Raw genomic sequence first — 26,295 nt, 5'->3', positions numbered from 1 at the left:
GATAAATTGTACTTTATCAAAATTAAAAACTTCTCTTCTTTGAAAGATCCTCTTGATGGAATGAAAAGATAAGCCACAGACTAGAAGAAAATATTTGCAAATTACATAAAGGATTTGTATCCAGATATTAACAACTCTCAAAGCTCCATAATAAGAATATAAAAAACCCAATTCAAATATGGACAAAGTATTTAAACAGACTTTACCAAATAAGATATACAGATGCACATAAAAGGATTTTCAACATTACTGTCCATTAGGGACATGGATATTAAAACTGCAATGAGATGCAATGCATCTCACGTCTTATTTTTGAGATGTGTATATTTAATACACATCTATTAAACTATCTAAAAGTTGTTAAACTGACCATGTTACATGTTGGCAAGGATGTGGAGCAACTAGAATGTTCATATACTGCTGCTATGGAGGTAAAGTGGCACATCTACTTTGGAAAATAAGTTTAACAATCGTTTTCAGTTAAACATACATCTTTCATATAATCAAGGCATTCCACTCCCGGGTATTTACCCAAAAGAAATAAAAGCATATATCCAAGCAAAAGCATATACATAAATATTCACAGCAACTTTATGTGTAATAGTGAAGAACTACTAACAACCTAAATGTGCATTAGCAGTTGAATGGATGAATAAATTGTGGTAAATACTATACGACTGAATACCACTCGGCCATAAAATGGTATGAACTGTTGTTATACTACATGACATGTATAAATCTTAAAATGATTACACTGATGGGGTGCCTGGGTGGCTCAGTCGGTTAAGTATCCAACTTCAGCTCAGGACATGATCTCACAACTTGTGAGTTACAACTCCATGTCCGGTTCTGTGCTGACAGTTCAGAGCCCGGAGCCTGCTTCGGATTCTGTGTCTCCCTCTCTCTCTGCCCCTTCCCTGCTCACACTCTCTGTTTCTCTCAAAAATAAATAAACATTAAAAAAAAATTTTTAGGGCCACGTGTGTGGCTCAGTTGGTTGAGAGTCCAGCTTCAGCTCAGGTCATGATCTCACAGTTTGTGAGTTCGAGTCCTGCGTCGGGCTCTGTGCTGACAGCTCGGAGCCTATTTCAGATACTGTGTCTCCCTCTCTCTCTGCTCCTCCCCTGCTCATGCTCTGTCTCTCTCTCTCAAAAATAAATAAACATTTAAAAAATTAAAAATTAAATATAAATAAATAAATAAATAAAAATAAAAAAATTTTTTAGTGATTACACTGAGTGAAACAGTCCCAACAAAAAGGAGTACATATTGTATGATTCCATTTATTAAAAAGCTTAGAAAATACAAACTAATTTACAGTCACAGAATGCAGATCAGTGCTTGCCTGGGAATAGGACAGTCTGGGACAGGGTTGGAAGGATGGGTTACAAAAGTGCATAGGGAATTTAAGGGAGTGATGAATATGTTCATTATCTTTATTTTACTTATGGTTTCTCACATTTGTATATGTTGAAATTTATTATATTTTACTCTATATTAGTTTTCTATTGCTGCATAATAAATTATCACAAATCTAGTAGCTACAACAATACAAATTCATTATCTCACCATTTCTGTGGGTCAGGAGTCCAAGTATGGTTAACTGGGTCAGTATCTCACCAGGCTGAGATCAAGGTGTCTGCCAAGGCCGTGATGTCTCTCATTCGAGACTCCAAGTCTCAGGACTCTCATCTTGTGGTTGTAGAACTAATGTCTACATTTTGTTTCTGACTATTAACCAGGGGTTCTCTCAGCTCCTAGAAGCTGCTCTCAGGTTCCAGCTATGTTGCCCTTTCACAACACGGAAGCTTACTTCATACTTACGTTATTAAAGCAAACAGGAGAACCTCTCTCCAGTGTGCTCTGACAGAATCTTACTCAAGATAACCTAATCACAGGAGTGATGGTCCCATTGTATTTACAGATCCCGCCCTTACTCAAAGGAAAGTATCCTAGTCAGCTGGGCTCTCATAATAAAATACCATAGACTAAACTTAAACAACAAATATTTATTTTCTCACACTTCTGGAGGCTTAGTAGTTCCAGAAAAAGATATAGACTGATTTGGTTCTTGGTGAGAGCTCTCTCCTGGCTTGCAGATGGCTGTCTTTTGCTATGTTCTCATTGGTCTTTTGTCTCTCTCTTTTCCTCTTCTTACAAGGCTACTAATCCCATCATGAGGTCCTCATCCTTATGATCTAATCTACCCTAATTACTCCCTAAGGCCCCATCTTCAAATATCACATGAGCGATTAGAACATCAGCATATGAATTTTGTGGGGACACATGCAATCCATAGAGGGGATTATACAGGGTATGTACACCGATAAGGGGAGGGAATCTTGGAACTAGAATAGTTCTGCTTAGCATATACCTTTTAAATGTGTATAGTTTATTTTATGTCAACAGAAACCACCAATGTAAAAGAGAGATAGAGGGAATGACTAAGGGAAAGAAAATTAGATTATCATCAGTTTTTTTTTTAATTTGAGAGAGAGAGAGAGAGAGAGAGAGAGTGAGAGAGCCCATGTATGTGCAAGTTGGGGAGAGGGGCAGAGGGAGAGAGAGAGATAGAAAATCTCATGCAGGGTCCACATTCAGCAAGGAGCCCAACACAGGACCTGATCCCACATCCCAGGGATCATGAACTGAGCCAAAATCAAGAGTCAGAAGCTCAATTAAGTCAGACACTTAATCGACTGAGCCACCCAGGTGCCCTGAGCATCCCACTCTTGATCTCAGCTCAGGTCTTGATCTTTTTTGTGTGTGTAATTTTTAAAAAGTATTTATTTTTGAGAGAGAGCACAAGTAGGGGAGGGACAGAGAGAGAGAGGGAGACCCAGAATCCAAAGCACTCTCCAGGCTCTGAGCTGTCAGCGCAGAGCCCAAGGTGGGGCTTGAACTCACGAGCTGTGAGATCATGACCTGAGCAGAAGTTGAACACCTAACCAACTGAGCCACCCAGGCACCCCTTGATCTTAAGGTCATGAGTTTAAGCCCTGTGTTGGGCTCCACACTGGATGTAAGCCTACTTAAAAAAAATTTTTTTTAATACAAAATGTATTTTACACAACCCAAATGAGTAAAGAATTATCAACATGAAGACTGATGATGAGTACTGAACATATACTTAATTAATTGTAGAACTGACACTAAGAGAGGAATGAGGGAAGAGAGTGTACTGCATAATGCTTCTATATTTAAGCTAGGCAGTAAGTTATAAAAAAAAATTGGGTATAATGTGTAGAACATATTCAAAAAAAACACTTCAACAGTTCTCAGTTATTTTAAATCATAGTGATTTTAGTATGGTTATTTCAAGACTAATGTTTGTAACACGGAATAAAATAATAGTGCAATTATGGAAAATTTTAATTTATTTATCTACTGTGTTCATGAGAACCAGGATTCTTAAAGTAGGAGAAAGTGGTTGCAGTTTAAGTATAAACAAACAAACATAGCGCATGCCTCTTTGGTCAATTAATTTATAACAAAGGAGCCAAGAATACACAATGGAGAAAAGACAGTCTCTTCAATAAATGGTCTTGGTAAAACCAGACAGCTACTTGAAAAAAAAAAAAAAAAAAAAAAAAACAGCCAGCGGGGAAGGCAGACTAGATCACTGGCTTACACCATACACAAATATCAACTGAAAATGGATTAAAGCCTTGAACATAAGACCTGAAAGCATAAAACTGGAAGAAAACACAGGTGGTAAAGCTCCTTGATATCAGTCTTGTGTATTCAGGTCCTTTCCACTGAGCCCAGTTACCTCCTCAAACGAAGTGACACTTAGGCTTTGCATTGCCCAATGAAAACACAGTCTCAACTTCCCATCTCTGGGAGGAAATTCTTGTGGAGGGGGTGTGGAAATGGACGAGAGGAAGCATCTGTACATCTCTATGAAACAGTATTTTTCAGGCTTTAGGCAGTCTAAATCTAAATTTAGGGAGAAAGCGGGTGCCTGGCTGACTCAGTTGGTAGAGCATGTGACTCTTGATCTTGAGGTCATGAGTTCAAGCCCCACTCTGGGAGTAGAGATTATTAAACAAACAAACAAACAAACAAACAAATAAATAAATAAATAAATAAATAAATAAATAAATAAATAAATAAAATTTAGAGGGGAAAAAAATCTCTGGCTCTGCAAAGACAAAAGTTCAACCAGTACATACAATTTATATTGTAAAACAAAATGCTTATGCATCAATCCGAAGGTACTGCCCTTTGGTTCCGTCACTGGATTTCAGCACTTCTCTAAGAATGATGGGAGGTTATCATTCATTCTATCTTCACATTGAAAACTCCTGGGTGAAAGGGAAGACCTGCTACAAAGGCAAATTCCTGTATCAGGAATAATCACTCCTCCCCAAATGGAAAGTTTTCCAACTTCACCATGTTAAGGTCCAGAAGCATTAAGCACTCAACATTTTAGAATAAGGCAACCCAAGGCTTTCATTAAACAAATACAATTTGGTCACGTAGGTTTGCCAAACTGCCATGTGGTTTTTGAGTTCCTAATACCTCAAATGTCCCTGAGCAAGGTTTTAAAACAGAAATTATTTCTTTAAAATGCCAAGATTCCATGGGAACATTATCTTCTATTTCAAAAATAAAGTTTAAAGCTATTCAGAAATAAAATATCAATCAGTCAGTGCTGAAACTGTAGGAGGAACTGAGGCCTTTGCCTGTCTTTAGAAGTCTGTGCCATTCCAGAAGCTAAGGGCTATGAAACCAGATTCACAGCTCACGGAAATATGTGATAGAGTTTGAAGCTCTTCAGCAGAGACAACTATTGTAGGCCCCTCTAAGACATAGGCATTTAGAAAACTTTCTGTATTAAAGTATACTCTTAAGTCCCTCTGACGTTCTAGCAACACAGAGCATTTCAAAGCACCTGTTAATTACCTTATTTAATCTTCACTAATTTATTCTAACTAGTAGCATTGTTCCTTGTTTAGTTAAGAAAAGAAACTTAATTTCTTTAGTCCCATCTGCTTCTATTCTTCCTTCCTCCACAAATGTGGTCCAGTGCTGAGGGTGGGCTCAGGAGGTAGACGCCGGGGGATGCTTTAAGTGCTGTGATTGGCATAAGAATAAAACATTCTTGGGGCACCTGGGTGCTTCAGCCAGTTAAGTGTCCAACTTCGGCTCAGGTCATGGTCTCTTGGTCCGTGAGTTCGAGCCCCCCATTAGGCTCTGTGCTGACAGCTCAGAGCCTGGAGCCTGCTTAGGATTCTGTGTCTCATTCTCTCTCTCTGCCCTCCCCTCTCACACTCTGTCTCTTTCTCTCTCTCTCTCTCTGAAAAATAAATAAAACATTTTTTTAAAAATCTAAAATAAAAAAGAACAAAAAATTATTTTCCTCATTAGATTGCCATTAGAAAAATTCCAGGGACACCTGTGTGGCTCAGTTGGTTAAGCCTCTGGCTCTCAGTTTCGCCTCAGGTCATGATCTCTCAGTTTTGTGACTTCAAACCCCAAGTCAATCTCTGTGCTGGCAGCACGAGGCTGCTTGGGATTCTCTGTCTCTCAGTTTCTCTCTCTGCCCGCCCCCCTACTTGTGCTGTCTCTGTCTCTCTCAAAATAAATAAATAAACTTAAAAAAATTCCCAAACCAAAGGGAGACATGGAAGTGAATGTTTACCGAGTGAACTTCTGGGAGCAACAAATGTGTAAAAGTTTTGCCTCTTTACAATGTAAACTAGAATCTGTATACAATTATCCTGGGTAGATTGAGAAAGAGAGAGCACACTTCTTGATTGAATATTGTATGCATAGCCACACTTCATGGGCTTTATCACAGTGAATCCCCATATGGGCATTATTATCCTCATTTTATATATGAGGGTAAAAAACATGCCCACATCTATGAATATGGTATGTGAACATGCACATATCAAAGCTAGACCTATAGATTATAATGTTAAAGATAATTGTATCTCACTAATAAAACCTATGTTCCATAATCTGTCATCGTTAATCACTAAAGACACCCAGAGAATTACTTTTCTGTGCTGCAGCTAAAATCATATCAGCTAATCATTTTAAGCTATTGAAAAGGGTCCAGATAAACCTCACTAACTAAAAATACAATGGATAAAAAAACCCATCCATTTCAAGCTACTGCCCTTTAAATTTTGAGTGTGCATGTTTGGTTTAAAAGCAGTCTCATCAAGGGGCACCTGGGTGACTCAGTCAGTTAAGCATCCAACTCTTGATTTCTGCTCAGGTTATGAACTCACAGTTTGTGAGATAGAGCCCTGAGTTGGGCTCTGCACTGACAGTGTGGAGCCTGCTTGGAATTTTCTCTCTCCCTCTCTCTCTATGCTTCTCCCCTGCTCACTCACTCTCTCTCAAAATATATAAAATAAACTTTAAAAAACAAAGAATTAAAAACAGTCTCTTCAAGACAAATCTAAAGAACTATGTCCAAGCAGCCTTTGGTTCAGCACAATTATTAGTTTTTTGTTTTTTTTTTTTTACTTTCTTCCAAGCTTTAGAAGGTTTTTATAGCTATTTTTAAGAAGTGGAAAAAAAAAGAGTCACACAACAATTTTTCTTCCCAAACTGAAACATATACTTATGAAACCAAGATAGTTGAACAAGAAACTTCTTCCTGGAGAAAATATCTGAGAGAGAAAATACGTCATATTTAAGGAAACTGAATAAGGGAAGTGATGATTAAGTGGAATAGAGACCAGGGTCATGTAAGGTCTCACTTCACCTCTGGATAACCTCACTTTCTCATCTTTAATGGAGTCATGCCTAGGATGTGACAGGGTTGTAATGACAAGTGATTCTCGAAGTCATTTGTATACAACCTACACCGCAACCCCAAAAGAACTTGCTCATGCTCTCACACACACGCTTTAAGAACTTGCTCACACACACACACACACACACACACACACACATAGTTTTATATATACTTCTCATACATACAATCCAAGGTAGTGTTTTATTACTTACTAGAGGCATTTATTATTTAAGGGCATTTCAACTTCCACACAAGATCATGTTATTTACCATTGCTTGCCAAATGGACATTTTCCCACCCCCCCTTTTTTTTTAAATTTATTTATTTTGAGAGAGAGTACATGTGCAGGGCAGGGAGAGAGAGAATCCCAATCAGGCCCCACACAATTAGTGCAGAGTCTGACACGGGGCTGAAACTCAGGAACTGTGAGATCATGTCCTGAGCTAAAAACCAAGAGTCAGATGCTTAACCGAGCAAGCCACCCAGGTGTCCCTTCCCACCTTTTTGGCACTAGGGAACTATGACTCTAGCATGCTTATTTGTCATAGGAAATACAGTGGAAATTTTAGCCATCACTTTTAACTTAGAGCCATTGATTGATTCACTTCTCGAATAACATTAGTCAGAAGAATGGTGATCAGTAGAAAGGAGGTGGAGGAGGAAAGAGGAGGAGAGGGAGGAAAAGCAAGGGAGAAGAAAAGGGGGAGAAATTAATAAATGGGTTGTTACTGCCATCTGGTGGCAAGGATGCAAAAATACCGGAGAAAACATTCTGAGCCATCAAAATAGAAAATTTGGGAAAAGCATTGCTCTAATAAAACGTCCAAACATGTTGAATTTTAAAATGACTAGCAGATGTTCTATGTTAATTATTTAACCAAGATCAGTTGGAATTTGAGCTCACTTTTTTTCTCAATATCTGGGAACGCAAAGGTATTCTGAGTTTTCAGGCCTAAAGTCTAAGAACCATAGAAAAGGTGTAATGATCATTATGTCCATTTCACTTCCCCATGAGACTCTGCCCCAAAACTTTTAATCCTGGAGAACAAAAAGGTGACAGATATACTATGTTATGGGTGTAGCTTTCAAAGGAGACATCTCAATACCTATCTACATCTATCAGGTTCTTACGTTTCCCAGGAAGTTATCAATGGGATAAAATCAAGCAAAATTCAGTATACCAGGAGCACCTGGGTGGCTAAGTCTTAAGCATCTGACTTTGGCTCAAGTCATGATCTCACGGTTTGTGAGCTTGAGCCCCACTTCAGGTGAGCTCCGCTTTACTCTCTCTCTCTCTCTCCCCATGTCTCTCTGCCCCTCGCTCACTTATGCACGCTCTCTCTCTCAAAATAATAATCATAATCATAATCATAAATAAAATAAATAAGTTAAAAAAATTCAGGACAGCATTGTTTGAATGGTAAACTTGCAGGGGGATTCCACAGTCACTGCTGTCATAGCTAAACTTTCAAAGCCTCCATCATACACCAAGCAATGTGATCTCCCACTTCACAGAGTGCTAAACTCTATACAGGAAATCAAACTTTCATTGTATAAATGCATAGCTTGTTTCTTTCTGCTTTCTTTTCTTTCCACCTATATTTCTTTCCACCCCATCCCAGGCAACTACCTGGGTCCTTGCCAAACTTCAAAACTGACCACCTTGAAAATGCTTCAAAGATTATCTACACGTGGTTCTGAAACAAAATCATTTTGTTTTTTTATGCATCAGGCACTGTTTCAAACATTTTTACATATATTGTTATTATTTCCAAATCCAGAAAAACTTGAGGAATTATATAATAATTGTAATTTGTATAACTAATTTGTGTATACAATTGCACATTTGCATTTAATAATAATAACAGTATATATAGGTATGCTCAGACCATATATGTATACAGGTATATATATATACATGTACATATGTGTGCGTATACATATATATATTCTTATATCACTTTCCTGTGTACTTGGATCCATTTCCATCAACAGGGCATAAATGATTAGAAGTAATACCGGACATTTCCTTTTAGCAGCTCCAGAGAGCCCACATTAGCAAGTGGTATGGTCTCTTGACGAAGACTATGGATTCTTAACTCAATCAACATTCTACCACATTATCAACTGTACAGTATTGGAAAAGATGCTTGGGGCATCTGGGTGGCTCAATCAGTTAAGCATCTGACTCTTGACTGCAGCTCAGAACTTGATCGCAGTTTTGTGAGTTCAAGTCCCACGGTGGGCTCTGTGCTGGGAGTGAAGCTTACTTAAAAATAAAAATATAAATAGATAAATAAAAAGATGCTTGACACTAGACCCTCAGTTTTGTAAATACAAGATGTTGATAGGCCTTTTTGAAAATGAGGTGAAATATCCATGAAAAGAGCTTAACTAGCATTATGTCCATTACATGTTTATCAGTAAAGGTTAATTTTTATTATTTATGTTCATTCTACGCACTGGAGAGTTGAGTCAGATTGTTGCTTCACTATTTTCAGCAATAGTCATCTTTCATGAAAGGAAAGAAAAGAGCACTTCCTTATCTTTAGAATATAATACTGGATGACTCTGAATGGCAAGTCCAAAATAATAGGACAAGGCTCTTTATATGGGCTATACATCATGTGAGATCTAGATAGAGCATCTTTAGATACTGGAAAATGCAGAGAACACCATCTCTTAGGTTTTCCAAGTTGGCAAGGACCACATGGAAAGTTCTACATGTGAAAATGGCAGTTTTGTCAGTTTTGTCCTGGAGGCCCACCAAAGACTGTCACGTTCCCTGTTTGTCTCCTGTAAGTCACAGTAATTAATTCAACTCCTCTCAACACTGGCTTTTTCTGACTTTTCCCTGACATACAAACATAAAAAGGAATTGCAGCACAAAAACTATCGAACCACATAAATCCCAGAAATTATACCCAGATTAAAGTTTATACTTTCTGTTTTCTAGTTTTTGTCAGGGAAGTAGAATAACAAATATTGAGAACATTCTTATATTTCTGGAAAAATAATTTTAATGTTTTTTTTGAAAACAGCAATTATCCCTCATCTTAGGAAATGACAAAAGTATTCCCAAATTGCTGTTTAAAGGATGATATTTTATAAAAGTTGAATATAGTGTGTGTGGGAGGGGGTGTATTTAAAGGTGATATCATTTTGGGGTACCTGGGTGACTCAGTCAGTTAAGCATTCAACTCTTGATTTCAGCTCAGGTCATCATGTCATGGTTCACGAGTTCAAGCCCGCATCAGAACTCTCCCTTTCTCTCTGCCCCTACCTGACTCATACTCTCTCTCTCTCAAAATAAATAAATAAACTTTAAAAATAAATAAGGGGCATTAAAAAATAAAGTAATATCATTTATTAACCTACTATTGCACTGCCATGGGCACTAATGCCTTGAGAAGCCCATCCTTGCCATGACCATGGCAATTGTTACACACCTCAGGCACTATCCATTGAGATTAGGAAAAAAACAAAAATCTTTTAACCTTTAATCCAGAAATCTTACTTTTAGAAACAAATACCAAAGATACACTATCAAAAACAAAAACAAAAAAAATGCATCTGGCAGGATTATTCATTGCAACATCGTTTGTAATATCAAAATACTAGAAACAAGTCAAATGTCCAACAAAATGGGACTAGTTGTTTAAATAATATATCTTCACATAATGGAGTACTCTGCTGAGTGAAAAAAAGAGTGAGAAATATCTCCATGCATTTCTATGGATTATGCAAGTAATATGATTGAACAATTGAATTAGAGAAAAACCTAGAGTACATTATTTAAAAACAGGATATATACGTGTGTGTGCATGTGTATTTATATATATATTCATTTATATGTATATATATATTCATATGTATATATATGCTTAATTTTTTTTAATTTGAGTATAGTTGACATACAATGTTATATTAGTTTCAGGTGTAGAACATAGTGATTCAACTCTCTATACATTATGCTATACACACCACAAATGGAATTACTGTCTTACACATACATACTTATATTAAAACACCAGTAGAAAAATGAATCACAAAAATCTTTAAATACTTACCACTAGGCTATACAATATGGAATATAGGGTGGAAAAAAAAAAAACAGGAATAGAAGCTAGTCTTCTTTAAATATAGCTTATTCTGGAGTGCCTGGCTGGCTCATCAGTAGAGCATATGACTCTTGATCTCAGGGTTATGAGTTCAAGCCCCACATTGGACCTACAGCTTACTTTAAAAAAGATAAATAGGAGCGCCTGGGTGGCTCAGTCAGTTAAGCGGCCGACTTCGGCTCAGGTCATGATCTCACAGTCCATGAGTTTGAGCCCCGCATCAGGCTCTGTGCGGGACAGCTTGGAGCCTGGAGCCTGTTTCAGATTCTGTGTCTCCCTCTCTCTGACCCTCCCCTGTTCATGCTCTGTCTCTCCCTGTCTCAAAAATAAATAAAACGTTAAAAAAATTTAAAAAAAAAAAGATAAATAAAGAGCTCTCCTCTACCATCCAAGATGCCAAGGGAAACAAGGCTAGGGGGAAGAAGACAGCCTTGGTCCCTGCTGTCTGAAGAAGCAGGAGGCCAAGAAAGCGATCAATCCCCTATTTGAGAAAAGGCCTAAGAATTTTGGCATTGGTCAGGACATCTAGCCCAAAAGAGACCTCACCCACTTTGTCCAATGAATCCACTGCATCCAGCTACAGTGACAAAGGACTCTTCTATATAAATGTCTAAAAGTGCCTCCCACGATTAACCAGTTCCCCCAGTCCTTGGAATGCAAAACAGGTACTCAGCTGCTTAAGCTAGTCCACAATACAGACCAGAGATAAAACAAGAGAAGAAGCAGAGAGTGCTGACCTGGGATGTGAAGAAAGCTACCATCTGTCCTCTGAGCTGGGGTTAATACTGTCACCACCTTGATGGAAAACAAGAAGGCTCAGCTGGTAGTGATTGCACATGTAAGCTGTGTGTCTTCGTGCCTGCCCTGTGTGGTAAGATGGGGGATCCCTACTGCATCATCAAGAGGAAGACCAGGTTGGGGCCTCGCATCCAAGGAAGACCTGCACCACTGTTGTCTTCACACAGGTTAACCCGGAAGACAAAGGAGCTCAGGCTAAGCTAGTAGAAGCTATCAGGACCAATTACAATGACAGATCTGATAAGATCTGCCATCACTGGGGAGGCAACATGCTGGGTCCAAAGTTTGTGGTTTGCATTGCCAAGTTGGAAAAGGCAAAGGCTGAAGAACTACCCACAAAACTGGGCTAATTGTGTGCTGTTGAGTTTTCTGTACATAAAAGTTAATTTAAAAGTTCTCTTAAAAAAAAAGTAAATTAAATTAATACAGTATAGCTTATTCTATTAACTTGAGTTGGGAACCATGTGAATTCTTTAATTTAAATATTTTAGGGGCACCTGGGTGGCTCAGTCAGTTAAGCTGACTTTGGCTCAGGTCACAATCTCATGAGTTCATGAACTTGAGTTCTGCATGGGTTGAACTCGAGCTCTGCTTTGGGTGTGAAGCTGGTGCTTTACCAGTGGGAGGTCCTGCTCCCTCCACCATGGCTGCCCCAGCTGAGGAGAAGAAAGTGGAAGCAAAGAAAAAAATAGTCAGAGAAGTCTATGATGACACGTACTTTGGTCTTTTTGAATTAACCTCTCTGTAACTTATTATATAAAAAGCTGAATTCTTTAAAAAAAAAAAAAAGGATTTAAAGGATTCTCTAAATCTGTCCTCTCGAGAAATGATGACCAGCACAATAGTAGGTGTACCCTTAGTGCCCAGATTGTGGTCTCTAAACATTATTTTCCACTAGATGGAACCTGAGCTTCTTGGGGAAATGGCTTGTTCCAGATCTGGAGCAAGAAATTTACAAAATAATCTTGAACTATCTTGTGGGATCAGAAAGCAAGAAACACTGCCAAGATCATTTCCAAAGGACTTATAAGGCAACTTGAAAAATGTTCCACAGCCTCAACATTGGACAATTAGAACATCAATAAGAATGATAAATGCAGTCTCGTAAAATAAGTAGAATTCATGGCTTAAAAATGATACTCAATGAAGCAAACAAGCAAACTCATTGGCCATCTTTGGAGAATGATACGGAATAAAGTTATTTTGAAAATGAGTTATCAAAGGGAAGGAATCAAACTTTATCTTGCTCTTTCTATATAAATTATCCTTCATAGTAACTAAGTGGTTAATGAGGCTAAGTTTCTCTAGATAGAAATATTCCAGTTAATTTAAAAAGAGGAATGGTGGAATAGTGATATTCTAAGATCACTCTTTTGCAAACTCTAATGTGTTAATGGATTTAGACCATGATTAATAATGACTTCTAAAATACCCAAAAGAGAATCAACTGGTAATAGATGCCCTCTGAGGTAAGTGCACAAAATTTACCAAATATTCTCACCTGAGAAATTAAACCCAAATCTCATCAAGAGTCTAAATCTAACTACCAAATTACTGAAACTACAGAAATATACAAAATAATACCACAGATTTACAATCAGCAAAATGTAGTTTCCTGAAAAACTAAATTACAAGAAGGGAAAAAAAGTAATGGACCCCTGCAGATAAAAAAAAAATTGAGAGAGATATTAGCCAATTACAGTGTATGAGTCTTACTTAGAACGTTGTTCACACCAAAACAATTTTGAAAGGCACCTGGCTAGCTCAGTCTGTAGACCATGTGACTCTTGATCTCTGGGTCATAAGTTCAAGCCCCATGTTGGGTATAGAGCTTACTTTAAAAAAATTTTTTTTTGAAATAAATTGACACAATGGGGAAAATGTGAACACTGATGTTATTAAGGGATACTTGTTAATATTTCAGGTGTGATAATGGTATTGGGGTTATGTCAAGAAGAGTGCCTATCTTTCAATAATACTGAAATATTTGTAAATAAAACTGTATCTAGATATTGCTATAATATTTCTGGTGCATTGGAGGAGAGCAAGTAGGGATATAAAGGGAAAAGGTTTGAGCATGAATTGGTAATTGCAACTGGTAGTGGGTATATGGGAAATAGCTATACAGCTCTTTCTCGTTTTGTACATACTTGAAATTTTCTATAAAAAAAAAAAAAAAGAAATCCAAACTCTTACCATTAGCCACCAAGGACTTGTATAAGCTGATCCATGCCCATTTTTCCAGTGTCATCTCACTACTCACTCCTAACTCATTTTGTGCCAGCGTCTCTGACCTTATTTCTTTTCTGTAAATACATCACACTCTTTGTCCAGAGAGAATGAAGCAGAGGAAATATTTGAACAGACGATGGCAGTAAATGTCCCCAAAATTATGAAAGATTTTAACATAGACATAAGTAACTAAAGGAAGCAATAATTTTCCATTTGTCCTTTTTCTACTAATTTCTATTATTCTAGGCCTGTGGCAGGCCCTCTATTGCATGGAGATTATGCGCCCCAAGGCCAACTTAAATCAACAGTTGACCACAGTGTTGAGTTTCAAACAAGAAAATCTCCTCAGTCCTACCCTGACTAATATGTGCACCCTCTGAGTGACCCCAGACACCAGCATTAACAAGCACCAGGGTTGAGGTTCATAGCCATTATAGGTGATGCCTTTAAAGCTAGGATATACCAGGATGATGAATGAATAATAGCTCTTTCTCATTTAACTCATCATGGAAACGAGAATGGAATATAATGCTAACAAAATTTTAGAGGTCTTCTAAAGGCACTGTGTTCTCCAATGGTTTTTATTGCCAGGCAATCGAGCTGAGGTAGACTGATGGAGGAGGCTGGCTTCAGCAGGGCTATCTGAGATACTCAAGGGTGAAGAGGCAAGAGTGCTTCAATCAAGTAGAAAAGGACAAACAAGTGGGAATGGGGAGAACAACTGCAAATTTGGGATATTATTTGTCCCCAAGGATTCCTTTAGAATGACACAAACCAAATTCTACTTCTGTGTTCAGGGCCAGTTGTAGAAATCTGGCCATAAGATAAACAGGGTAAGACAAAGGGCACATTGCAACAGGAAGGTGGATGAACACGGTTAGTTATATAATTCTGCAGCTGCTCCACACACCTTGGCAGGAGCTGATAGTTCCAAAACCCAAGAATAGCTCTGCATGTGATCTGTGGCTGGGAAGGAGAATGTACCAGGCATGCTGGGGAGAGCACTCTTAGAAAAGTGATGAGTTAGGAAATCATTTCCCCTGCTAGAATGAGGTCAGAGAACCTTAGAGTGAAGAGATGTGAGGATGCAGAGACCAACAATGGCCACCATTGTGCTGCGTTAAAAAGGCAAGGGTTGGGCGCCTAGCTGGCTCAGTCAGAAGAGCATGTGACTCTTGATCTTGGGGTCATGAATTCAAGCTCCATGTTGGGTGTAGAGATTACTAAAAAAATAAATAAATAAATTTTAAAAAATTCTAAAAAGGCAGGGGGCTGTTAACCCCATACACCATTCATCTCATTTATCCAAAAAACTACATTCTTGTTTGCCAATCCCTGTATTTGTCACAGGGGTCACAATGCTGAACAAAATTGGCATGGTTTCTGTGCATAGACAGGGTTGTCTGTATCATTAAGTCGGTTGTCCAGAGATACTCACTGAAAGGCCGGGAAAAAGATTTTCCTAGCTTCTTTCACCAACAATTTTGCTCCTCAAACCCCCGTGAACCATATATCAAAGTTGACCGAATCCATAAAAGATTGGTGTACAAGAACTAATGACAGAGACAAGGTTCTCCAGAGGCCAGAACTTGAGTTTACCCTCAAGAATTTGTGGTATTATGGGGACGAAAAAAGTTAAATCCTCAAAAACTTAGTTCTCTAAACAGACAAAATAGCTCAATAAAACCGCCCTTATCCACTTTGCCGTCACTATGGTAGTCGCTTTAACTGAGAGATGGACAAGTCAAGGTTCGCATCATCTGTTTCTATTTTGTCTAGGGTAGAAGATCATTTATATTATGAGAAAATGGCAATATCAAAGCATGAATTCCATTAAGTCTGCTTTATTCCATACATATAAATTAAGGCATATAAAGTAAGTTGGCTCATAGAAACTGAGAAGCTTTATCTGTGCAAAACTGGCATCAAAATTAAAGGAACTTTTAAAAATAGCCCCACTTAACAAAAAGGCACAATTCCAGGTACTATGAAATGATCAGATTATGAATGCTATACCAGAACATACCCTTTTTAAAACTCATCTTTTTTAAAATTAATGAATAATCAAGTTACTAAAACAGAAGAGAGACTTTTAAAATATAAAACTATGAAAATATACAATTATGTGTTATCTAAACACATATATTTTTATTGTATAAGATAAATTTTATTTTTTGAATAGGTAATAAATGTCCTTTGTTAAAAAAAAGTGAATAGTAGAAAAGTGAGTGTCCTTCCCACTCTCTGTCACCTAGGTCCCATTCTCAGAGGTAACCACTGCAACCAGTTGCTTGAGTGTCTTTGGGAAACATGCAATGCATGGGTGAGTTGGGTTGATATAGGCATATGTATTCTTACTGCTGCTCTAATGGCTGGCCCCCCTAGACACAAGCACGTGCATGTTCCCACATGTGTATAGCCATGTTTTACAAATGCAACACACTCTTGTATCAATTGCTTTATTTACTCCATTTATGTGTGAAATTTTCTGTGTGCACTCATATAAAATTAGCCATCCTTTCAGACACTGAATAATATTCCATTATATGGAAATGAAATACTTTATTTAAACAGTCCTCTATTGATGCACATCTTGGTTGTATCTAAATTTTTGCACCATCTTTGTACCTACTAGAAACGGAAATGCTGTCTGAAATGATATTCATGTTTTGCACTTATACTAAGTTGCCAACTTGCCTTCCAAAAGATGAACCAATCTCACTCTTACCAGTAATGTACAAGTTCCCTGTGCCATCACCAGCACACTGTAATATCAAAGTTCTTCATATTTCACATTCCAGAAAGTGAAAAGTGCCTTGTCATTGTAACCTTAACTTTACTTCTCTTCCTTTGAGATTACCTAGCATTTTTAAAAAATACAAATAAGGGTTTAGAATCATAAAATGTTGTTACTGTTTCATTGAAACTGTCCATCAGAGAGTTACTAAATTGTAGTCTGGGCCTTTGACTGAGAGATGATTTAGTGGAAACCTCCTTGCTTAGCAGGTAAAGCAAACAAGATATAGCCAGGTGAAATGGGCTAGCCTAGGACATGGGGTCTTGTCCAATTTATGGCCTGGTGGTCTTCTGTACTGTTACACTCATGTATCATTTTATTCTTTATTTTTATTTTTTTTATATTTTTTAAATGTTTTTAATGTTTATTTATCTTTGAGAGAGAGAGACAGAGCGTGAGCAGAGAAGGGTCGGAGAGAGAGGGAGACACAGAATCCGAAGCAGGCTCCAAGCTCTGAGCTATCAGCACAGAGCCTGATGCAGGGCTTCAACTCACAGACTGTGAGATCATGACCTTAGCCAAAGTCGGACGCTTAAACGACTGAGCCACCCAGGTGCCCCATCTTTATTTTTATTTTTTATTTGAGAGAGAGAGCTTGAGCGGAGGAGAGGTAAAGCAGGGGAGATAGAGAAAAAGAGAGAGAGAAAGAATCTTAAGCAGGCTCCATGCTCAACACAGCCTGACATGGGGCTCAGCCCCAAGACCCTGAGATCATGACCTGAGCCAAAATCAAGAGTTGGATGCTCAACTGACTGAGCCACCCAGGTGCCCTGCTTTCTCTTTTAAAAGTGAACTTTAAATACTATTTTCCCATTTCACAACTCATCATAGCTATACAGCTCTACCAGGATTTACTGTGTTCTAGATTTTGTTACAATTGTTGAATATGCAACACTAAAATCCAAAGATTGGGGCACCTGGGTGGCTCAGTGGGTTAAGCACCAACTCTTGATTTTGGCTTAGGTCACATTCTCATTGTTTATGACATTAAGACCCTCATTGGGCTCTGAACTGACAGTGCAGAGATTTCTTGGGGTTCTCTCTCTCTGTCTGCCTCTCCCCTGCTGTTTCTCCCATGCTCTCTCATGTGTACTCTCTCTCTCTCTCTCTCTCTCTCAAAAATAAATAAATAAACTTTAAAAAAAATTCTCTCTCTCTGCCCCTCACCCACTTGCTCATGCTCTCTCTCACTCTAAAATAAAAAAAGCAAAATGTTCAGCAGTAAAATGTTAGTTATATGTATGAAAAAAAAACAATAAAAAATAAATAAAACCCAAAGATTAATCATTTCTAATATCCCATTTCACCCCATGATAAAAAATCAGATATGTCTCTATATGAAGTCAAAGTTAGGAAGTCAAGGTAAGAAAATAATTTAAAATACTCAAACTGCTGGGGCACCTGGGTGGCTCAGTCAGTTAAACATCCAACTCTTGGTTTTGGCTCAGGTCATGATCCCAGAGTCATGGGTTCAAGCCCCGAGTTGGTCTCTATGTTGAGCCATGGAGCCTGCTTGAGATTCTCTCTTTTCTTCTCTCTTTGCCACTAGTTCTGTAAATGAATAAAGAAAGAAAGAAAGAAACATTTAAAAAATAATTAAAAAAATAAAATGTTCAAACTCACAATCACCTCTCTCAGGAATATGAATAAACTGGAGGACAGGCAGTAAAGCAATGTCACTAGTTCAGCTGTACCACAATTCTTTTGTTAGTGTCCCATTATGGGCTATGTTTATCAGACAGAAGATTTTAAAGCCAAGTAAAAGATTTTACAATTTACAAAGGGCTTTTTCTTACGTGACCTACTTTAGTCTCACAACATCTCTGTGAGGTACTAGATGTCATCATCCCATTTTATAGTTGAGAAAACTATATACTCCAAAATGCCCATGAAATGACAACAACAAAAAATAATTTTACAGAAATTGGGCAGTCAAAAACGCAATACAAGCTCAAATATATTTTGCTCCTGAAAAAGATATTATACAGAACAAATCATCACTTCACACTGCATTTAATTTTCTCCCAACTTATAGTTTTTGGATTGTCACCCTCTCTTCCTACATACCTTTCCATTTTTTTTCCTCTCCATGAATTCAAGCCAGACCTTCCTTATGACTAATCTGTTTGCTAAACACTGCAAAATTTTCTAAATCTTATCTTCAGTACTCATGCCATTTCCTCTGAAGATGCTATAACCATGTTTATTATCTTCCTCAAAGTGGTTAATATGGACAAACTTCTTAACTAATTTTCTTCTTCAATATCTATGAACTGACAATGCTAATTTTCATACTCCATCTGCCCCACCTTGTCCCCAGATGAAGTTCCTCTGCTTTCACCAGCCATCACCCATCACCATGAGCCAGATGCTGCAACAAACTCTCCTTCCATCATTACAGCCATGTTTTGTCTTAAATAGATGATCATAGAAGTCATCTTTTTAGGACACTTCTGATCTTTGAATGTTTCTGGTGTTTTGACTCATTTATGAACTTTAAAGTGGGATGGGGGTGTGGAGATAATGATGAAGATGAAGATTCCTATATAAAAATAATAAGAATACCCAGACAGAGATTTAAAGGTCCTTTGCATCCAGAGTGGAGTCCAAACATGGTCAGGCCAGCCAAGTAGTCCTGAGTTTCCCAGAATACATCTAGGAGCAGGATCCCTTCAGTAACTATGACAGCAAAGATGTTAACAGCGACCTCAGTTCCTGAAAGCTCAAATGCCCTAACACTTCAGTGTTGCTTTATGCCTTTGTCCACTCTCAGCTTTTGCCTTCTTTCTGTGCCTGTACCTGCCTCAGACAAACCTTCACCATTACTGCCTCTAACCGGCTGAGCTTTTAGTTGACAAAAGGTGGTATGAGATCAAGACTGTGCAAATTAAGAACCTGAGGACAGCTACAAAAGTGAGCCTGATGGGTTTAAAAGGACATTCACTCTGCTGATAGACTAGCCATGCCCCTTATGCACAAGGACATGCATGGGGCTCCTGGGTGATTCAGTTGGTTAAGTGTCCAACTTCAGCTCAGGTCATGATCTCGTGGTTTGTGAGTTCAAGCCCTGCATCAAGCTCTGTGCTGACAGCTCGGATTCTGCTTTGGATTCTGTGTCTCCTCTCTGTGCCCCTCCCCTGCTTGCTCTCTCTCACTCTCAAAAATAAACAAAAGCATTTAAAAAATGTATATACACAAGAACATGGCAAAACATTGTACTTTCAGTTTGATCAATTGTTTGGGTTTTATTGTCATTGAGATTGGGGAAGAGGGTAGAAGTTGGTGTTTAAAGACATCAGCTAATCATTCCTTTGCATAAACAGGGAACAGAAAACAAAACTCTCTTTCATGTTGGGAGTTAAGTGTTCTCTGGGCATAGAGTGAAGAAAAGTCCTCTTTTTTCCCTAAAGCTTTGTTAGCTGCCTGTATATGGTTCCTGGAAAAGATGTCAACTCCAAGGTCTTTAAAAAGCACAACAGGTTTCTTGCACATCATAACTGCTTCACAGCCACTGCTTCAGCATGTTCTCCCTGGTGCTTCCCAGTAAATGCTCCCAGGCACATTGGCCTTGCAGAAGTTATTGTTTAAAAAAAAAAAATCCAAGGATCTGGACTAAGATCCCAAATGAATTCCTCAATAAAAACTGATTTACATGAAAAATGCTCAACATCACTCATCATCCAGGAACTACAAATCAAAACCACAATGAGATACTCCCTCACACCTGTCAGAATGGCTAACATTACCAACTCAGGCAACAACAGATGTTGGCAAGGATGTGGAGAAAGAGGATCTCTTTTGCATTGTTGGTGGGAATGCAAGCTGGTGCAGCCACTCTGGAAAACAATATGGAGGTTCCTCAAAAAACTAAAAATAGAACTACCCTACGACCCAGGAATTGCACTGCTAGGCATTTATCCAAGGGATACAGGTGTGCTGTTTCAAAGGGGCACATGCACCCCAATGTTTATAGCAGCACTATGAACAGTAGCCAAAGTATGGAAAGAGCCCAAATGTCCATCAATGGATGAATGGATAAAGAAGATGTGGTATGTATATATATATCTATATATATATATATATATATATATAGATATATATATATACACACACAATGGAGTATTGCTCAGCAATCAAAAAGAATGAAATCTTGCCATTTGCAAAGACATGGATGGAACTGGAGGGTATTATGCTAAGTGCAATTAGTCAGTCAGAGAAAGACAAATATCATATGACTTCACTCATATTAGGACTTTAAGACACAGAACAGATGAACATAAGGGAAGGGAAGCAAAAATAATATAAAAACAGGGAGGGGGACAAAACATAAGAGACTCATAAATATGGAGAACAAACAGATGGTTACTGGAGGGGTTGTGGGAGGGGGGATGGGATAAATGGGTAAGGGGCATTAAGGAATCTATTCCTGAAATCATTGTTGCACTATATGCTAACTAACTTGGATGTAAATTAAAGAAATAAATTAAATTTTAAAAAATAATAATAAAATAAAAATTAAAAATAAAATAAAAATAAAAACTGATTTAAACATCCAAACAATGTCCTTACATTTATTATCATAGTTTCTATAAATAACCACTATTTATTAAAAGCATACCATTTACTAGTGCTTTATGTATAGTAGCTCTAATGTTGGCAATGTTCCAATTCATAGATGAGTAAACTGAGGTTTAGAAGGACTGAGCAATGTATGTAAAACCACAAAGTTAGCAAGTGGCAGAGTTCTGGTTGAAGCAGATCTGTCTCAGTCTAAAACTAATCTTCTTAGTACTCTGTCATCTAATGAGAAGATAAGAAAAAAATCAGCAGTTTTAAATTTATTAAGAGTGATAATAAAGGGAACAGTATGATAGTTTTTTGTGTGTCTGGCATCCATGAAATATAGCCAGACCAACAGTAAACCATCCTACACACCTAGAAAACTCACTGGAGAATTAACACAACAATCTGCACAACCTGAACCACAGAATTCAGCAGGTACATGGCGCGGAGAGGTGAACTTGGAGAGAGAGAACCCGGCGGCGGGCAGGGAGCGGCCTTTGCAAACGGAGATGGGGCGGGTGAGAATACAGGAAAAGCAACCCTCCCCAAAAGGAGCTGGAGAGAAAGTGGAAAATTGGAAACAGCCACAGGGGCTAAACTAAAAAGGGAGAAAGGAGAGGGTTTAAATTCCATTAAGACAGTAAACAAGGGGAGCGCAAAGGCTGCAATTCCACAGCTCAATACCTGGTGGTGCTCTGGTGGGAAGGGTGAATCCCCAGGAACAGAGTGGGGTCCAGGAGGTTCTCAGGTCACATGGGGAAAAGTGGTTCCACTGCTGGAAGGATATTTGGTAGAGACTGTTGAGGCCACCTCGTCCCTGGTGCTGAAACAAGGTCGTTAAGGGTGAAGCCTGGTGCCAGATGTGTGTTGTGATTTTCCATAATCCCTGAAAAGCTGCTGCTACACTATCTCGTGAATTTTTCTGGGGCGGGCTGGCACCTGGCTGCAGTCTTGGGGCACCGGCAGCAGCAGGGTCCAGCAAGTGTTCCTGGGTGCAGCCGACATTCAGCCATTGCTCGGTGAGACCCTCCCACAGAGGGGCGGAATGGGTCAAAGCCACAGTCCTTCAGAAGTAAGGGGCCAGGGAAAACAGCCGCATCTGAAACAAAACTTGGGAGAGAGGTACTGCCTGGGACCTGGTCACGTAGAGTGAAAAAGCAGGGAGTGGATGAAACCTGAAGATAGAGGACGGATACCCGATTGCTGATCCAGGAGAACAGACTGGGTAGATGAGTGGCGCCATTTTGACCACTCCCACGCATGCACCTACGCACCTAGGAGCACTGCAACAATCCACCCCAGTAGGCTAGCAGCGCCATCTAGTGGAGAGTGGAGCTGTTACACTGAGCCCCGCCCAACTGGGCCAACCTCCCTCTTCAAGAACACAAGTCTCACTGCCAGCTTAGCTTATGGACTATAAAGCCCTACATAGACTGATTTCTAGGGGAAAACAAAGTAATTTCAATCATACTTCAATCTGTTAGCAGATTCATCTATTCAATTTTCTTCCTTATTTTTTTACTGTTTTACACTATTTTCTTGAATACAGAAAGAGAAAAAATTCATTTTTATTTTCAATTTGTATTAAAAATATTTTTCTTTAATTATTTTTACTATATTTTTTACTTTTGCGTAAATTTTTTCAAATTCTATCTTACTTCCATCATTCTATTTTAGTCTACTTCAGTGTATTCACCTTTTCAAATTTTCAAACAATTTCCTTGTTTTCTTTTTCTTTTTTCTTTTCTTTTTCTATAATGCAGAAAGAGAAAAACTTCATTTTTACTTTCAATTTCTATTAAAAATATTTTTCTTTAATTTTTTTCCTACTATATTCTTTACTTTTGTGTAAATTTTTCAAATTCTATTTTACTCCTATCATTTCATTTTAGTCTACTTCAGTGTATTCATTTTTTCAAATTCTCAAACGATTTCCTTCCCCCCCCTTTTTTTTCCTCTAATCTGTCAAACCACTTTCAACACCAAGAACAAAACACACCTAGGATCTAGCATCATGTTTAGATTTTGTGTGTGTGTGTATGTTTTTTAATTTTTTAATTTTAATATTTTTTTAATTTTAATATTTTTTTAATTTTAATTTTTCTATCTCATTAATTCCTTTTCTCCCTTCAAATTACAAAATGAAGGATTTCACCCCAAAAGAAAGAGAACAATGAAACGTCAGCCAGGGATTTAACCAGCACAGATACAAACAAGATGTCTGAACCAGAATTCAGAATCACGATAATAAGAATAGTAGCTGGAGTCAAAAATATATTAGAATCCCTTTCTGAAGATATAAAAGAAGTAAAAAATAGCAAAATGACATTAAAAATGCTATAACTGAGCTGCAATCACGGATGGAGGCAGCGGAGGCAAGGATGGATGAGGCAGAACAGGGAATCAGCAATATAGAGGACAAACTTATAGAGAATAATGAAGCAGAAAAACAGAGGGAGATTAAGGCAAAAGAGCATGATTTAAGACTTAGAGAAATCAGTGACTCATTAAAAAGGAACAACATCAGAATCATAGGGGTCCCAGAAGAGGAAGAGAGAGAAATAGGAGTAGAAGGGTTGTGTGAGCAAATCATAGTGGAAAACTTTTCTAACCTGGGGAAAGACACAGACATCAAAATCCAGGAAGCACAGAGGAGCCCCATTAGACTCAACAAAAACCGACCATCAACAAGGCATATCATAGTCAAATTCACAAAATACTCAGGCAAGGAGAGAATCATGAAAGCAGCAAGGGGAAAAAAGTCCCTAACCTACAAGGGAAGACAGATCAGGTTTGCAGCAGACCTATCCACAGAAACTTGGCGGGCCAGAAAGGAGTGGCAGGATATATTCAATGTGCTGAATCAGAAAAATATGCAGCCGAGAATTCTTTATCCAGCAAGACTGTCATTCAAAATAGAAGAAGAGATAAAAAGTTTCCCAAACAAAATTAAAAGAGTTTGTGACCACTAAACCAACCCTGCAAGAAATTTTAAGGGGGACTCTCTGAGGGGAGAAAAGATGAAAAAAAAATATACACACACACACACACACACACACACACACATATATCAAAAGCAACAAAGATTAGAAAGGAGCAGAGAACACCACAAGAAACTCCAACTCTACAAGCATCAAAATGGCAATAAATTCATATCTTTCAGTACTCACTCTAAATGTCAATGGACTCAATGCTCCAATCAAAACACATAGGGTAACAGAATGGATGAGAAAGCAAGATCCATCTATATGCTGTTTACAAGAGACCCACTTTAGACCTACAGTCAACTTCGGATTAAAAATAAGGGGATGGAGTACCATCTATCATGCTAATGATCAACAACAAAAAAAGCCAGAGTAGCCATACTTATATCAGACAATCTAGACTGTAAAATAAAGACTGTATCAAGAGATGCAGAAAGGCATTATATCATACTCAAGGGGTCTATCCACCAAGAAGACCTAACAATTGTAAACATTTATGCGCAAAATGTGAGAGCACCCAAATATGTAAATCAATTAATCACAAACATAAAGAAACTCATTGACTGTAATACCATAGTAGTAGGAGACTTCAACACCCCACTCACAACAATGGACAGATCATCTAATCAAAAAATCAACAAGGAAACAATGGCTTTGAATGACACACTAGACCAGATGGACTTAACAGGTATATTCAGAATATTTCATCCTAAAGCAGCAAAATATACATTCTTCTCCAGTGCACATGGAGCATTCTCCAGAATAGACCATATACTGTAACACAAATCAGCCCTAAGTAAGTACAAAAAGATCGAGATCATACCATGCATATTTTTAGACCACAATGCTATGAAACTTGAAATCAACCAAAAGAAAAAATTTGGAAAGGGAACAAATACTTGGAGGCTGAAGAATAGCCTACTAAAGAATGAATGGGCTAACCAAGCAGTTAAAGAGGAAATTAAAAAGTATACGGAAGTCAATGAAAATGATAACATGACAAGCCAAAACCTCTGGGATGCAGCAAAGGCGGTCATAAGAGGAAAGCATATAGCAATCCAGGCCTTCCTAAAGAAGGAAGAAAGATTTCAGATACACAACCTAACCTTACACCTTAAGTAGCTGGAAAAAGAACAACAAATAAAACACAAAAGCAGCAGAAGACAGGAAATAATAAAGATTAGAGCAGAAATTAATGCTATCAAAATCAAAAAAAAAAAAAACAGATCAATGAAACCAGAAGCTGTTCTTTGAAAGAATTAACAAAATTGATAAACCACTAGCCAGTTTGATCAAAAAAGAAAAAGGAAAGGAATAAATAAAATCAAGAATGAAAGAGGAGAGATCACAACCAACACAACAGAAATACAATCATAAGAGAATATTATGAGCAGTTATATGCCAATAAAAGGGCAATCTGGACGAAATGGACAAATTCCTAGAAACATATACACTACCAAAACTGAAACAGGAAGAAATAGAAAATTTGAGCAAACCCATAACCAGTAAGGAAATCGAATTAGTAATCAAAAATCTGCCAAAAAACAAGAGTCCAGGGCCAGATGGCTTTCCAGGGGAATTCTCCCAAACATTTAAGGAAGAGTTAATGCCTATTCTTTTGAAGTTGTTACAAAAAATAAAAATGGAAGGAAAATTTCCAAACTCTTTCCATGAAACCAGCATTACCTTGATTCCAAAACCAGATATAGACCCCACTAAAAAGGAGAACTATAGACCAATTTTCCTGATGAACATGGATGCAAAATCCTCAACAAGCTATAGCCAACTGGATCCAACAATACATTTACAAAAATTATTCACCACGACCAAGTGGGATTTATACCTGGGATGCAGGGCTGGTCCAATATCCACAAAACAATTAATGTGATTCATCATGTCAATAAAAGAAGGGACGAGAACCATATGATCCTCTCAATAGATGCAGAGAAAGTATTTGGCAAAATACAGCATCCTGTCTTGATAAAAACCCTCAAGAGAGTAGGGATAGAAGGAGCATACCTCAAGATCATAAAAGCCATA

The 26,295-nt window shown here is 38.0% G+C and overlaps 1 pseudogene; it reads left to right on the top strand.

Annotated features, from left to right (window-relative positions):
- Positions 1–371: 371 nt before the first annotated feature.
- Positions 372–12,078, top strand: LOC106967980 (60S ribosomal protein L7a-like; annotated as a pseudogene).
- The last annotated feature ends 14,217 nt before the right edge of the window (positions 12,079–26,295 follow it).

The sequence above is a fragment of the Acinonyx jubatus genome, chromosome B4 (genome assembly GCF_027475565.1).
Source record: "Acinonyx jubatus isolate Ajub_Pintada_27869175 chromosome B4, VMU_Ajub_asm_v1.0, whole genome shotgun sequence".
Taxonomy (NCBI): domain Eukaryota; kingdom Metazoa; phylum Chordata; class Mammalia; order Carnivora; family Felidae; genus Acinonyx; species Acinonyx jubatus.
Note: the sequence above shows the minus strand (reverse complement) of the source record. Positions and strands in the feature narration are given on the sequence as shown.